Source organism: Chlorocebus sabaeus, chromosome X (genome assembly GCF_047675955.1).
Source record: "Chlorocebus sabaeus isolate Y175 chromosome X, mChlSab1.0.hap1, whole genome shotgun sequence".
In the NCBI taxonomy this organism is placed as follows: Eukaryota; Metazoa; Chordata; class Mammalia; order Primates; family Cercopithecidae; genus Chlorocebus; species Chlorocebus sabaeus.
In genome coordinates, this window is record NC_132933.1 from 147,755,469 (window position 1) to 147,771,241 (window position 15,773).

The window sequence follows — 15,773 nt, forward strand, 5'->3', positions numbered from 1 at the left end:
AACAAACCATACTAGGTGAGTAACACCACAAGAATCAGAACAGGATCAATGATAGAAATTGAAAAGCTTGTCCACCAAAGCCATTGTGGAGGCAACAGTGCAATGCAGAGATAATGAATGTCTACAGTCAGAGTGAGTGAGTATGGAGTCATGACTGCTTTTGAGAGTATTTTGAGATGGGTAGACAAGAAAGGCAGCATCAGCCATCCATTATTACTGGAATCCCACCAGGGAAATTCTTCAGCCCAAACCACAGCCGTCTTAAGACTCAAAGATAGCAAGGAAAGTGAAGTGGCTGCATCCTCTGAAAGGCAGAGACATAACTCCGATGCAGCCATGTGTGGTCCATGCTCTCATTCACATCACAGAATCGATACTTGACCTTAATTTTGTTTTCCATTAAGAAAGATTTTATGTTTTTTTACTTTGCTTTCTAGTACTTCATTCAATCAGGAATTCAGCACAACGTGGACCACCAGATTAGATGGGCATTAGAGCAGTGGTCCTCAAGTGGGGCCTATTGTGCCCCCGCCCCCTACCAGGGGACATTTGACAATGTCTGGAAACATGTTTTGTTGTCAATAAAAAGGATGGGGTAGGTCCTACTAGCATCTTGTTGGTTGAGGCCACAGATGCTGCTAAACATCCTACATTGCCCAGCACAGCCCCCACCACAAAGGCATATCCGCTTCAATAAAAAAGAATGAAATCATGTCCTTTGTAGCAAGAAGGATGCAGCTGGAAGCCATTATTCTAAGTGAATTAATGTGAAAAATGGAAAATCAAATACCGTGTGTTCTCACCAATAAGTGAGAGCTGAACATTGAGCACACATGAACACAAAGATGGGAACAATAGACACTAGGGATTCCAAAAGCAGGGAGAGAAGGAGGGGAGCGTCATTTGAAAAACAAACAAACAAACAAAACGAACAAACAAAAAAACTACTTATTGGGTGCTATGTTCACTTTTTGGGTTACAGGATCAGTAGAAGCCCAAACCTCAGTATCGAGCAATAAACCCTTGCAACAAACCTGCACATGTAATCCCTGAATCTAAAATTTTAAAAGTATATATTGGCTTCTAATGTTGATGATGATGAGGCTGAGAAACCCTGTTCTAGAAGTTTAACAGCTTTTCTGGTTGATGCCAAATCACTGATTGTATGGGTGCACTTATGGCATCCAAATGATTTGGAATCTGAGACACATTAAACTGACCTTAGAGCCCAGCAGCACAAGTGTGAGTGAGCCCACCTCAGATACACTCAGTCATGTGACTTTTGCAGGTTTCTAACTTTGTGCATCTATTGCCTAGTGTCTCATAGAAGAATTGGCTTCTGAACTGCGAATGACTGCGTTTCTTAGGGGACACCCACTTTTCCTGCTCATTGCTCAGTGCTTTTCAGCAGGGTGAGCACATACCATTAAAAAAAAAATAAAACAAAACCTACTCTCACACTTATTTTAGAGACAAAGATCTTAAGGCAAATAACAAGACCCATTTAGGGCAAACGAGAGTCTGCCTCAATCCAAGTTCTTTGTGTTTCTTTCTTAGCAACAGATAGAACAGATAATCCACTGATCCATAATAGCTTCCCAAGATGCTGGGAGTCAGTATCTAATTTCCAGTTATGCCATGAGATCAAAAGGGAATGGGAGCTGGGCATGGTGGTGCACGCCTGTAGTTCCAGCTACTTGGGAGACTGAGGCAGGAGAATCGCTTGAACCCCAGGAGTTTGAGGGTACAGTGAGCTAAGATCACACCATTGCACCCCAACCTGGGCAATAGGAGTAAAACCCTGTCTCAAAAAAAAAAAAAAAAAAAGGAGGGGGAGGGAATGGGAAATGCCAAAGAGTATGGGGCTCTGAAGACCTCACTGGAGACAGTGTTTGAACAACCTGAATATGTTCAATTATCTTGTTTATCCCTGCCTCTGTTTATTCTTTTTTTTTAATTTGACTCCAAGTCCGATTTTCTAAAATTTGTTTAAAGGTGCACGTGTCAACATATATATGTTTTACATGCCTGTATATAATGTACTTTATATGCTTATACATAGCTCTTATGCTTGGTAGAGAGAAAATGCTATGTAAAGTCTTTGGAGACCAAGGGCAAACTTCTTGGCTTCACTGAAAGTCAACCGATAAAATGCAGATTAATCAGAGAAAAGGCATGCAAATTTATTTAATGTGTATGCACAGGGGCCTTTAGAATAAATACCCCAAGATACATAGGAAAATGCCCATTTTTAGAAATAAGATTGGACAAAAAGGGCCTGCTCTAAAGCTAATGGACGGAGTGGGGAAACCCAGTCAGGCCTGTCTGTCTAGATTGTTTTTGGCCTCTCTGAGCAGCGCTTCTTCCTTCTGGGTGTGGGGCGGGACCCTCTCTGGAATGGGGGGTCTTATGACATACAGTCAAACAAGGTAGGTCCGGGAATTTCTTCATGGCCAGTTTCTACACAGAAAGTTAGGGTCATGTTTCTAGGTTTTACGGCTGGCTTTGGGGAAATGGAGTTCTGCTTTCTAGGACTCACCTTGAGGTAGTGGGATTCTAGTTTTTATGGTGCCTCGAGGGAAAATGCAACCAAGAGACAGGAGAGCAGAAGATCAGAGATAACTGCTTCTGTGGCCTGTATTTTGGGTCTTATTTTCTAACCTCCAACAAGAATATATTTGCTATTGAATTTATCTATTACAAGAACTAGCAGATCATTCATAAAAGGAGTCAATTTATTTCTGGAAGGCATGGAAGTAGATTTTCTTACACTTTAAGCTTACTATTTATCCTTCCAAGCTCATTGAAAGAACAAAGTCTCTATCAATCACTGTTTACTCATGCTTTGACAAATATTAAGTATCAGGAAAGAACTCGAATCTAGGTGAAGGATATTGGAATAGTGTCTCTAAGAGCAAAGGACCTTTGTTTTAAACAACAACAGGCAAAACAAAACAAAATTAGCAGGTTCTAATAACCACCTTCTTAGACTAATCTGCTCAGAAATTTCACTTCTTGTGTCTTTCATTCATAACAGTCTAAATTTCTAAAAATGGACATTTTCCTATGTATCTTGGGGTATTTATTCTAAAGGCCCCTGTGCAAACACATTAAAATTCCCTTTCTTCCTCTAAAGTAGCCTCTTTGGAGTCACTAAGATGACACCATGTCCATATGCTCGAATGCTTTGTTGGAAGTTACTGAGATAGACCATCGAATTCTGTGGCTGTTTCTCTTTCCTTAACATCTGTACGAGAATCTGTAATCTGTAATACACTATTCATTGACTCAACTTTTCATCCGAACAACTGTAGAAAGAAATGTCATTGCCTCCTCCCCTAATTTTTGAAAGTTAAAAGGAGGAAAACATTTCCCCCTGTCTCTATAGATGCTGTTGGGTAGATAGCAGTTGGAAAGAAGAAAGAAACAGCAATTTTAAGACATATTTTTATACGTGCATGTTTCCTTATTTATTTCTTGCCCAATATAAGGCAAAGGATGTTTACTTCTTTCCTCAGCATGAAACAAAAATGTCTGTGTGATGAAAAATTTCCAAATCACGTAAGTGCAAAAATTGACACTTTTGACATAGAAGATCCTTCTTTTTATTTTCTGTTATTATTTTGGTGAGGGAGGATAAGGTCTTGCTCTGTCACCCAGGCTACAGCGCAGTGGCACAATCATGGCTCATTGCAGGCTCCACCATGACTGGCTAATGTCTGTATTTTTCATAGACATAGGATCTCTTCTTGTAGCCATGCTTGTTGTTTTAACTTTTTGTCTATGGCTGCTTTCATGCTACACTGGAAGAGTTTGTGGCTTGGCCAATAAAGCCCCAAATATTGATTATAGGAAAACAACAACAACAGTAACAACAAAATAAAACCCATGGTAATATGCAACTCAGTACCTCTTCTATAAATTTTATTGAGAAGTACAGAACATGTTAAGGTTTGAAGATATTGTATCTATTGCAAAGACAAAGAAGAAAATGCCTCTTTGCTCTCCGAAGGTTCATTGACAATCACTGACAAAAGGCAGATTAACAGCAGAAAAGACACACAAATTTATTATGGTGCATGTAACTCTTATGAAATAGAATATCTCAAAGAAATGGCCAAATGGTTGTTGCTTTCATACCATCTTAAGTTTACAGAAAGGATGGGGGCTTGGGTCCTGGCAACACAAGCTATAAGAGGAGAGAATAGAAGGTCTGGCCAGCAAAGGTGGTCTTGTTATGCAGATGAAACCTCCCAGGTAGCAGCCCTTGGAGGGAATAGATGGAAAATGTCTCTTTCAGACCTTTAAAGATGTCAGTCTCTCAGTTCCTGTTTCCTAAATCCTGACAAGAGAGTCCGTCAAACAAAGCCTGGCTGGCTGTCTCAATGCACACTTTCTCCACAGATGCAAACCTCCTCCACAAAAAACAGCTTTTCTGCTATTCTTGTGTTTCCGGCGCTTCTGACTAGTCATCCTGACATATATCAGTGAAGTGTATTTTGGAGTAAACTTTTTTATTTCCTTTACTACCTTGGAAGCCAGCAGGTTTAATTACTTTCCACAAAAGACAGGCAACACTGTGATTACCATTTCATTCACATAATCAATATTATTTCACAGCTTTCTGTGAAAGAAAAGAAACAAGTGAAAACATATGTAAAAAGAAAAAAGTGATCACTATGCTTTCTGAATGGTTATAACATTTTAAACATTTTATTCATATTGAAATAACACAGATGACAGATTTGCAAAAACAGTATAGAGAGATTCTGTGAAACCATTACACACTTTTGACTAATAATGACAGTTTACATAACAGTAGGACATTGCAGAGAAAAGCAAACTCTTATACACTGTTATTGGGAATGTAAGCTAGTACAACCACTATGGAGAACAGTATGGAAGTGCCTCAAAAACCTACAAATGGACTACCCTATAATCCAGCAATCCCACTAGTGTGTATATACCCAAAGGAGAAAAAAAAAATCACTGTATAAAAGGGGTAATTGCATCCCATGTTTATTGTAGCACTATCCACAATAGTCAAGATACAAAATCAACCTGAGTCTCCATGTCCATCGATGATTGAACGGAGAAAGAATATGTGGTGTACATACACCATGGAATACTATTCAGCCATTAAAAAAGAACAAAATTCTGTCATTTGTAGCAGCCTGAATGAGCCTAGAGGACATTATGTTAAGTCAAATAAGCCAGGCACAAAAAGATAAATGCCAATTTTGTCACTTATATGTGGACACTAAAGAAGATCTTATAGTATTGGAGTGACATGATGGTTACTAGAGGAAGAGAAGACAGACAGGGGAGAGAGGGACAGATTTGTTAAAGGATACAAAATTGTGTTGTCTTTAGATTAAAAGTAAAACAAAACAAAACCCTCAGAATATCTCTTAAGTAATTAGGTAAGTATTCTTAAATCCAGTCTATTTCAGCATCATTTTGGAAAATTTTTATTTATTATCATATTTTACCCACATAATCCAATCTCATTGCATAGTAATTTTAATACTACTGATGACAAGGCAAGATGTAATAGGTCAGTTTATCTAGTGAGTACTGAGTCTGAGACAATTTCAACCAAACTAATTTTTAAGCTCACTTTTGATGATTGAAATGCTATCTTTTCTAAAGCATTACTATACACTGCCAAATTTGTGAATAGATGCACCAATACATCTTTGGGAGAGTTTTATAGATACATGCCATTTTTTAAAAAATTATCCTTTTTTTTTTTTTTTTTTTTTTTAAACAGGGATGGATTTTCCCTATGTTGCCCAGGCTGGTCTCAAACTCTTAGACTCAAGCTATTCTCTCATCTTGGCCTCCCAAAGTGCTGGGATTACAGGCGTGAGCTACCATGCATGGACTAATACATGACATTCTTAAAGACCTGAAGGATTCACAGGTTGTAGTCCTCATATTCCCATTTATCTCGTATTTCCTGCAGTGTAAAAGTCAGATAAATCTACAGGATGGCCATGGACTAGGCAAATTCAAACAAATACTAGCTGTAATTACAACTTTTGTACTAGATTTGGTATTTTGTTTTTCTGAACACAGATGAACATAGGCTTAGTTACATGGTATGCAATCATTGCTTGGTGGAATGTATTATTTTCTATTTTTTATAGGATGAAGAATGAAAGAGTTTCCGTCAGTTGGAAGATAAATCGGTTGACATTTAGTCTCTCTTCCCTAATGCATTGTCTTCTCCTCTGCCTTATAGCAAGGGCCTGGGCTCCCTGGATATGCTACCATCATATTAACATGTTATGTCTATGGCATCATACTATTTAGACTAGAAGCTCAAGGAGTGAACATTGGCAAGTCATGGTGGTTCACACCTCTAATCTCAGCACTTTGGGAGGCTGAGGCAAGAGGATCACTTGAGTCCAGGAGTTTGAGACCTGCCTAGGCTACACAGCAAAGTCTCACCTCAACAGAAAATTAAAAATAAAACATTAGTCGTGTGTGGTGGCATGCATATGTGGTCCCAAGCTACTCAGGAAGCAGAAGTGAGAGAATTGCTTGAGCCCAAGAGGTCAAGGTTGCAGTTAGCTATGATTCTTACCACTGCACTCTGGCAGGGGTGAGGTAGCAAGACCCTGTATTAAAAACAAAAACAAAAAAAAGAATCAAAAAGAAAATTGTGTCATTCATACAATGGAAAACTAGTAATCAGAAGATCTGACAAATTTATATAAGCAGACATGGAAAACTGCAAGTCACAATTTGGATATAATATGATCCCAATCATTTTTTTTAGATAGAAATGTATTGCATATTGATACACAGGAGGGGATGATACACGGAATGTGAGGATGGACACTGAAATGTTGACAATGACTCACTCCGAAGAGAGGAGTAGGACTGGAGAGGGCAGGGAATAAATTCTGTAACACTGCAATCTTTTCCATGAGAATTTAATCATATAACAAATAAGAATGCAGACTAAAAATATAAATGTACTAATGGATTCCCGAATCATTTTTTTTAAAATCCAACAATGTTTTTAGCAACACCAGCAACACTGAATCAAATACACACTCTCTCAATGTGACTATTATGAAAAGGCTTTCACTGAAATGTATAGAATTTTTGTCACTTTTTTCCCTTAAGTAATTTTATTTACTTATTTCATTTTTTCACTTTTATTTTAGGTTTGGGGTACATGTGAAGGTTTTTTATATAGGTAAAGACGTGTCACAGGGGTTTGGTATACAGATTATTTCAATACCTAGATATGAAGCCCCGTACGCAATAGTGATCTTTTCTGCTCCTCTCCCTCCTCCCCCTCACCCCTCTGCAATTTTAATTTTAACCATATAGCTAGAGCCATAAATTTAAATTCTTTAATGTTTTTTTTTTTTTCCTGAAAAGTGGAAAATGTCTACCTGTAGAGTTTAACATAGACAGAGAAATAGTTAAGACTTTTTAGTCATATGGTTAGGATAAAACTTATTTTAAGCAAAAGACAGATGAGCTTAGCTATGCCATCTGATCTCAAAGGGCAGGATGAATCATTAAAGTAAGGAGCGTTTTTGTCAAAACGAAGCTGAAAGCCATTGTGGTAATGCACACATCTTCTACAAGGTCTGGGAATCAGAAGTAGTGAGTATGGAGACTAAAACACACCACACCATCACCAGAAAACTGCTGAAATGTAATGTGTATAATCTGAACACGACTCATCTTCAGGCCACATGGCATGGAGTCATCATTTTGTTATGAATTTAAGCAATTTTGCACAAAAGGAATATGGACAGAGCTCAGTAACCCAACATCTTAGAAGTTAAGCAAAACATTATCTCCCTGTCTACAAATCCAGCTTTGCAAAAAGGTCTTATAAACCACCAGGTAACATTGTCTTCCAGTATACTTTAATATCTTTGGGTTTATTTAGTTTGGGACACAGTAATTGATCTTAAAGGAAAGCATTTTACTGAACTTGACCAGTAAATTATCTTAAAGAACACTACTTACCCTCAGGAAGAGACAACAATGGATGTTTCACAAAAAATGTCTGTGTCAACTGAATATACCCAAAGCATTGACACAAGAACCTTTGTTTTGAGAACATGCCACTGTTTGGAGATTATTTTCTCTGCTTGGATTCTGTACTTTCCAAAAGTTTTTAGCTCAATGAGTTACCCTTTATTTTGATTCTATGACTTGTCACTTGCTTGCTTTATTTCATATAGGGTCAACAAGCATTGAATGATCTGAATGCCTTCTCTCCATTTCTCTCTCTCTGCTTTGGAGTTTAGAAGATTTTTAGTATACCTTTCTATATTTTTGTCCTGTATCATCTTTCATTGTAAAATATTTAAAATTAAATTTAAAAAATCTTAAAATATTGAAATCATGTTCAATATAACCTTCATAATTTGTGTAATACCAATAAGGAGACATATTCTAATCATTCCAACATACAGACTCAATCTACTCCTATCCTTTCTGGATCCCCTTATACATATGTGTCTTCTTTATATCTTGTATTAAAGTTGTAACACCATACATTTTTGGACGTAATCTCTGATAGCATCTTCACTTGCAATAAAACTCACTTAATAATGCTTAATGATAGTCTGAAAACAGAACTCAGCATTCCCTTTCATGTTCATCCAGATGAATGAAAACTCCTGCAATAGCTGTTTCAGATTTCTTTTTATCCTTCAGTTCCCTCTTCTTCTGTTGTATTTTATTCAGCACCAAATTCTCCTTTGATGTGGTAATCACTTGAATATTTCTCTTTTACATTCTTTCCAGAATGCTTTATGGACAAATAATTTAGATGTCATAACATAAACAGATCTTAACTGCATATATCAACTGATATTACCATATTTATGTAATATATTGCACAACCATAAACATATAGAACATATTATCATCCCACAAATTCCTTCATGCTCCTCTCTTGAAGAAGCCACTGATTACATTTCTACAGCACTTCCTACCCTACAGCTTAAAACTAGAATCAACAGTATGCATTCCTTGCCTATCTTATTCTTCCTAATATATTTTAGATTTTTGTCACATTGCTGTATTTACTATTAGTTATTTTCTTTCTTTGACTGTGTCATAATTTTCTCATTCATTCACACATTCATAGATACCAAGCATATTTGTAGTTTTGGACTATTATGAACAAAACTTCTACGAATATTCTTGTAGAAGGCCTTTTGAAGACGTATCTTTTGGTTTTTCTTGGATGAAAGCATAGCAGTTGAATTGTTGGATCATGGAAGTTGTATATATGTTTAACGTTTTAAGAAACAGTTTGACTATTTTCTACAGTGTTTGTACCATTTTAAACAGATCCTTGCCAATATCTTTATATTTTAGCTATTCTAATGTGTCTTGATATCTCATTTTAGTTTTATAGTGGATGTCCATAATCCCAACAATATTGGGTACATTTTAATGTGCCTATAATTCACTTGTTTATCTCCTTTTCAGAATACTCTGATGCATCACTTAACAATGAGAATGCCTTCTCAGAAATGCATCATTGGCCAATTCTGCCATTGGGCGAGCATCATAGACTGCACTTACACAAACCTAGATAGTATAGCCTACTATACACCTAGTGCATAGGATCTAGCTTAGTGCAATTGGGCTACAAACCTTTATAGAAGATTACTGTACTGAATACTGTAGGCAATTGTAATACAATAAGTATTTACACACCTAAACATAGAAAAAGTACAGTAAAAACACAGTGTTATAATCTTATGGGACCCCCCCCACTCCATCATCTATGTGATCTATCATTGACCCAAACATTTTTATAGGGCATATGATTGTACTTAATTTTGCAAAAGTGTAATTTACTATTTTTACCTTTTATGGTTAGTGCTTTCAATATTCTCCCTATAAAATGATTGCCTATCCAAGGGCATGAAAGACATTGCCTACCCATTCTCCTATTTTATTTTTTTGAGAAAGATCATTGTTTAACTTTCATGATTAAGTCTATAATTCATTTTGAATCCATCTCTGTGCATAATCTTCGTTGGGAACTGACGTTTCTTTTTAACCATAGGGATAGTCAAACATTTCATCAACATGTGTTGAAGAAGTTTTTCTTTCCCATGGAATTCCTTGATCAACTGTGTTAAAAAGAGAGTTTAACTATGTGTGAGTCAATTTCTGGACTGTCTCTTTTCTTCCTTCAATCTATGTCTCTCTTCTCTGGCCACTATCAAACTTCTTTTGATATCAGTAGATTCAGGCAATATCTTCAAGTCATAGTGCATGATGTTCTACTTTTCTTCTTTTTTATCTATTGCAGGGCTTTGCATTTTAATACATTATAGAACAGGCCTTTTAATTCTTGCACAGTATTTGTCTAGGATATAGATTGAGAGGACGATGAATCTATGAACCCAAATGGAAATAATTAATACCTTAGCAGTCTGCATCTTCCAGTTCATGAGTATAGTCTATCACTTCATTTATTCAGGCATTCCTTGGTTTCTCATCTCTGAAAAATATGTGTGTGTGTGTGTGTGTGTGTGTGTGTTGACTAGAAGAGTCAAACTCCGTAAAATATATATATATATATGTGTATACATATATATTATTTTTTTTTTTTTTGAGACGGAGTCTTGCTCTGTCGCCCAGGCTGGAGTGCAGTGGCCGGATCTCAGCTCACTGCAAGCTCCGCCCCCCGGGTTCCCGCCATTCTCCTGCCTCAGCCTCCCGAGTAGCTGGGACTACAGGCACCCGCCACCTCGCCCGGCTAGTTTTTTTGTATTTTTTAGTAGAGACGGGGTTTCACCGTGTTAGCCAGGATGGTCTTGATCTCCTGACCTCGTGATCCACCCATCTCGGCCTCCCAAAGTGCTGGAATTACAGGCTTGAGCCACCATGCCCGGCACTTGGTAAAATATTTTAAGAGATTTATTCTGAGCCAAATATGAGTGGCCATGGCCTGTGACACAGCCCTCAGGAGGTCCTGAAAACGTGTCCAGGGAGGTCGGGGAACAGCTTGGTTTTATATATTTTACGAAGGCATGAAACATTAATCAAATACATTTGAGAAATACATTGGATTGATTCAGAAAGGTGGGACAACTCAAAGGGGAGGCTTCCAGGCTATAGGTAAATTTAAACATTTTCTGGTTGACAATCGGTTGAGTTTATTTGAAGACCTGGGATCAATAGAAAGGAAATGTTCAGGTTAAGATAAAGGATTGTGGAGACCAAGTTTCATTGTTCAGAAGAAACTCTCAGATTGCAGACTGCAGAGAGAGCAGGTTGTAAAATGTTTCTTATGGGACTTAAAAGGATGCCTGACTTTTAGTTGATTATTTCCCAGATCTGGAAAGAAAGGAAAGAAAACAAAGAGGAAAGGGGCTTCTCTATAGGATGTGGGTTTTTTCCACAAGAGACTTTGCAGGGGAATTTCAAGGTATGGCAAGGAAATATATTTTGGGGTTAAATATTTTTTCCTTGTCTCATAATGTTATGCCAGAGTCAGATTGAAAAGTAAGTCGCAATATATAGGATCAAATAAAACCCATCTGATGAGAATTTATGGTTTGTAGGTCATGACTCCCCAGACCCCTTAGATAGGAATTAGGGCGAGATTAAAAAAAAAAAAAAAAAAAAAAAAAAAAAAAAAAGTCAGAGTTTAGTCCTCGTATATAAAATTATAAGCCACGAATATCACATTTTTGTCACACATTTTGCAAAATAATCCTTACACTATGTTGAATGACTTTTTTAAACGTTGGATTGTTTCCTACTAGAAAATAAAAATAGATTTAATTTCTGTACATTGAATTTGTATCCTGAAACCTTGCTAAACATATTTATTAGTTTTAGAATTTGTTTTTGTAGAAGCTTTGGGATTTTTCCTGTAATAATCTGTAAATAAAGAAAAAAATAACTTTTTTCTCAGTCTGTGTACTTTTTTTCCTTTTTCTTTGCATAATGTACTGTCTCAAGCCTCCAGCACAATGATTTGTAAAAGTGGTGAAAATTAATATTTTTGCATTCTTCTCAATCTTATGTACATTTTTATTATACCTTTTAAAGTATATTTTTTAATGATATTAAAGAATGACATTTTCATTTAATGAAAGTATTTCTCTCTTGTTATTCCCATTCTATTCACAGATTCTATACACCTTTTAATGTAAAGACTGCAACACAATTGTAAGAGATATTTTATGTCTTTGTTTCATGAGTCAAACATGTATCTTTCCTTTAGACCAGGTGATATTAACTCTTTTCCTGTTCTTTACAGACTTAGTTATTTTCTATAGCATGTTTTTCCTTCTGAAAGGCAAGGTCAAGAGACTCTTGAATTTGCTGTCTTCCGCTAAAGAAGGTTGAGGTCTTTCAGGAAATTACACTACTATCAGCTTCCACTGATTCTGCAGAGAGTTGGTTAAATTCTTTTAAAAAATGAGTTTCTCTTTGTTTTCACTTAGCCCTTATTCCTGGAACACAGCCTTTTTGCTTTGCATCCAGCCCTTGTAGGGTTTTAGCATAATCCCAGGATTTTGACCCAGCTATTTTAACTGAGCTGAATTTGACCTTCAACCTGTGTCTCCCCAGCAACAAGAAGCTGAGAAAACCTCTCCTCAGCTCTTTTAGCCTAAATTGATTGCTCTCTGTGGGGATCCTTTGAGTCTCACACTGAATATTTGAAATGAGTTGTTAGGCAAGGATTTGAAGGAAATTCATATAGATTTAGGGACTCAGCGCACTGTGATCTCTACCATTCTATATAGTCAACTTTGATTTACACATTCATGTGCACTATTGAATGTAAATCTGACTCCCCAAACCCGTCAAACAGCTATTTCTTCACATGTTCTTTCTGTGTACTTTGCAAATTAAGTGCCCTCATAGGATTCTCAGTTATATACAAGTCTCATCTGCTGTTTTTGCTCCTTACACAAGGGTGTTGACACCTCAAATTTATACTTGACTTTCATTGCATTCTGGTGACCTTCAGAAATAAGTAAATATATCTCTATATAATTTTTATATAAACTATATATAGTTATGTTAAACTATGCATATATAAAACTGAATATAGTTTATATATTTCTATATATACTATATATTATATATAAATAATGGTTTATATATAGTTCTATATAACCATATATAAAATAGTTTTATGTAACTATAGCAGTATATATAGTTATATAACTATAACCTTACATTACATTATATTATACATTTATATAGTTATATATTATATTTATAAAGAAGTTTATATAAAAATAAGTTCATACAAGTTTTAATAAGTTAACTTTAATAAGTTCAATTATATAAGTTTAATAAGTTAATAATATATAAACTTATGTATATATATAAACACATATAAATATATATAGTTATACAGTCTATATGTTATATAAAAATAATTGTATTTATAATCACACCACTGCACTCCAGCCCGGGCAACAATAGTGAAACTTGGACTCAAAAGAAAGTTTATTTACATATAAACCTATATATATATAAACTTATTTCTATATATAAACTATATAAACTTATTTACTTACATATAATATATTACATATTATAATATTAGATCTATTACATATAGTTATATAAAACTATATATGGTTATTATAGTTTTACATAACTATATATGTTTGTGTATCTTTGTGTGTGTGTTTTTGTGTATATATAGTTTTGCTTAGTGTTGCCAGGAAAAATACCATCCATTACAAATCCTTCTGCCATCGCCTTCAGCGGAATTTCTTGTCATATATTTAGTCTTATAAAATGTTATACCTTTAAGGTAATTCTACTAAATTTGAGGGAGGAACAAGAAAAAGATAAGGAAATGCATAAAATTAATTATCCTTCATGAAAAGTTACTTTTAAAAAATTAATTGGGAATGGATTAAATATTATTTAATTAGACTCTGTCCATAGCCCGCAAATTGGATACCAAGGTTCTCAGCATTTTAAGTATTTCATGGATCATAATTTGCATTTTAATTTCCCCTTTATTAATTTATAATAACTTAAAGTAAATACAAATGTGAGAGATATATACTATGCAAGCACCACCAGAGGAAGGCACAGACAGTTTCTATACCTCCAAATATTTACCTATTTCCCATTATAGTCACTATTCCGGTCATCTAGCAGCAGCCAAATGTTGGTCTAAGTTTGTCCCTTTAGATTAGATTTATTTCTTAGAATTTTAGATGAATGGATCATGTATCATATATCCCATTGTGTCTGGCTTAGTTAATTCAGCATAATGTTTCAGAGACTCATGAATGTAATTTTGAAGTTCAGTAGTTGTTTTACTTCTTTCATTTAAAATACTATTTGATGGCACTTTTAGGTTTACAGAAGAGTTGAGAAGAAAGTACACTCCGTTACCATATACACCCTCTCCCTCTGAAGACAGTTTCTCCTGTTACTAACATCCTGTATTAGTGTTGTGCATTAGATAGAATTAATGAACCTTCATTGATACACTATTGTAAACTAAAGTACTTAGTTTACAGTAGGGGTTACCTTTGGCGTTGTACAGTTTTTTGGGGTGTTGAAAAATGTTTAGTGCCATTTACCATACAGTGTCAGATAGAATAGTTTCACTGCCCTAAAATTTCTCTGTAAGCTACACCTTTTTATTCCTCTTCTCTCCCCTCCAAGCTCCTGATAGCCACTGAGCTTTTTACTGTTTCTGCAGTTTTGTCTTTTTTGAGATGTCGTATATTTGGAACCATGCAGTATGTGGTCGTTCAGACTCCCTTTCTTACAAATATGCACTTACGGTTCCTTCACGTTTTTTCGTAGCTTGATAGCTCATTTGTTTCTATTCCTGAACAGTATTCCATCCTCTGATGCACCAGTGTTTGCTGATTCATTGACCCAATTAAGGACATCTTGTTTGTTTCTAAGTTTGATCAATTATGAGTGAAGCTGCTATAAACATCCAAGTGCAGATTTTTCTTGTGGATGCAAGTTTTCAACTCATTTAGATAAACATCATGGTGCACAATTGCTGGACCCTATGGTAAGATTAAACTTAAAGTAATTATTGATACTGTTGGATTAATATGTTTAGTTCTGTAAGAAACCGTCAAATTGCCTTCCAAAGTGGCTGTACCATTTTGCATTCCCATCAGCAATGAATGAGAATTACTGTTGTTCCACATCCTTGTCATCCTTTAGTGTTTTCAGTATTTGGATTTTAGCCACTCTAAAAAGTGTCTAGTAGTCTCTCATTGTTTTAATTTTTAATTCTTTAAAGACATATGATGTTGAGCCTCTTTTATATGTTTATCAAACCTGTGCCTATCTTTTTTGATGAGATATTTGTTCAGATCTTTGGCTGACTTTTTAATTGTTTTTTTTTTTATTTCTTATCCTCAAACTTTAAGTGCTTTTTGTATATTTTGGATACAAGTCTTTATCAGACATGTGTTTCAAAAATGATTTATCCCTGTCTATGACTTGTTTTGTCATTCTATTAACAGTATATTTTGCACAGCATAAGTTTTCAATTTTAATGAAGTTCAATATATCACTTTTTTCATAGATTATAAAAAAGTGAATATGAAATATGAAAAAAGTGATAAATTGAACTTGTGATACAAACAATATTCAGGAATAGAAAGAAATGAGCTATGTATTGTACCTCAAAGGTCAATGCCATATCTAAGGTTGTCTATATTTTCTCTTAAATCTTGGTGATTTACTGTGCTAATTTATGTTTTATTTCATTAATTTTATTAATGATTTCTTTTTTAGTC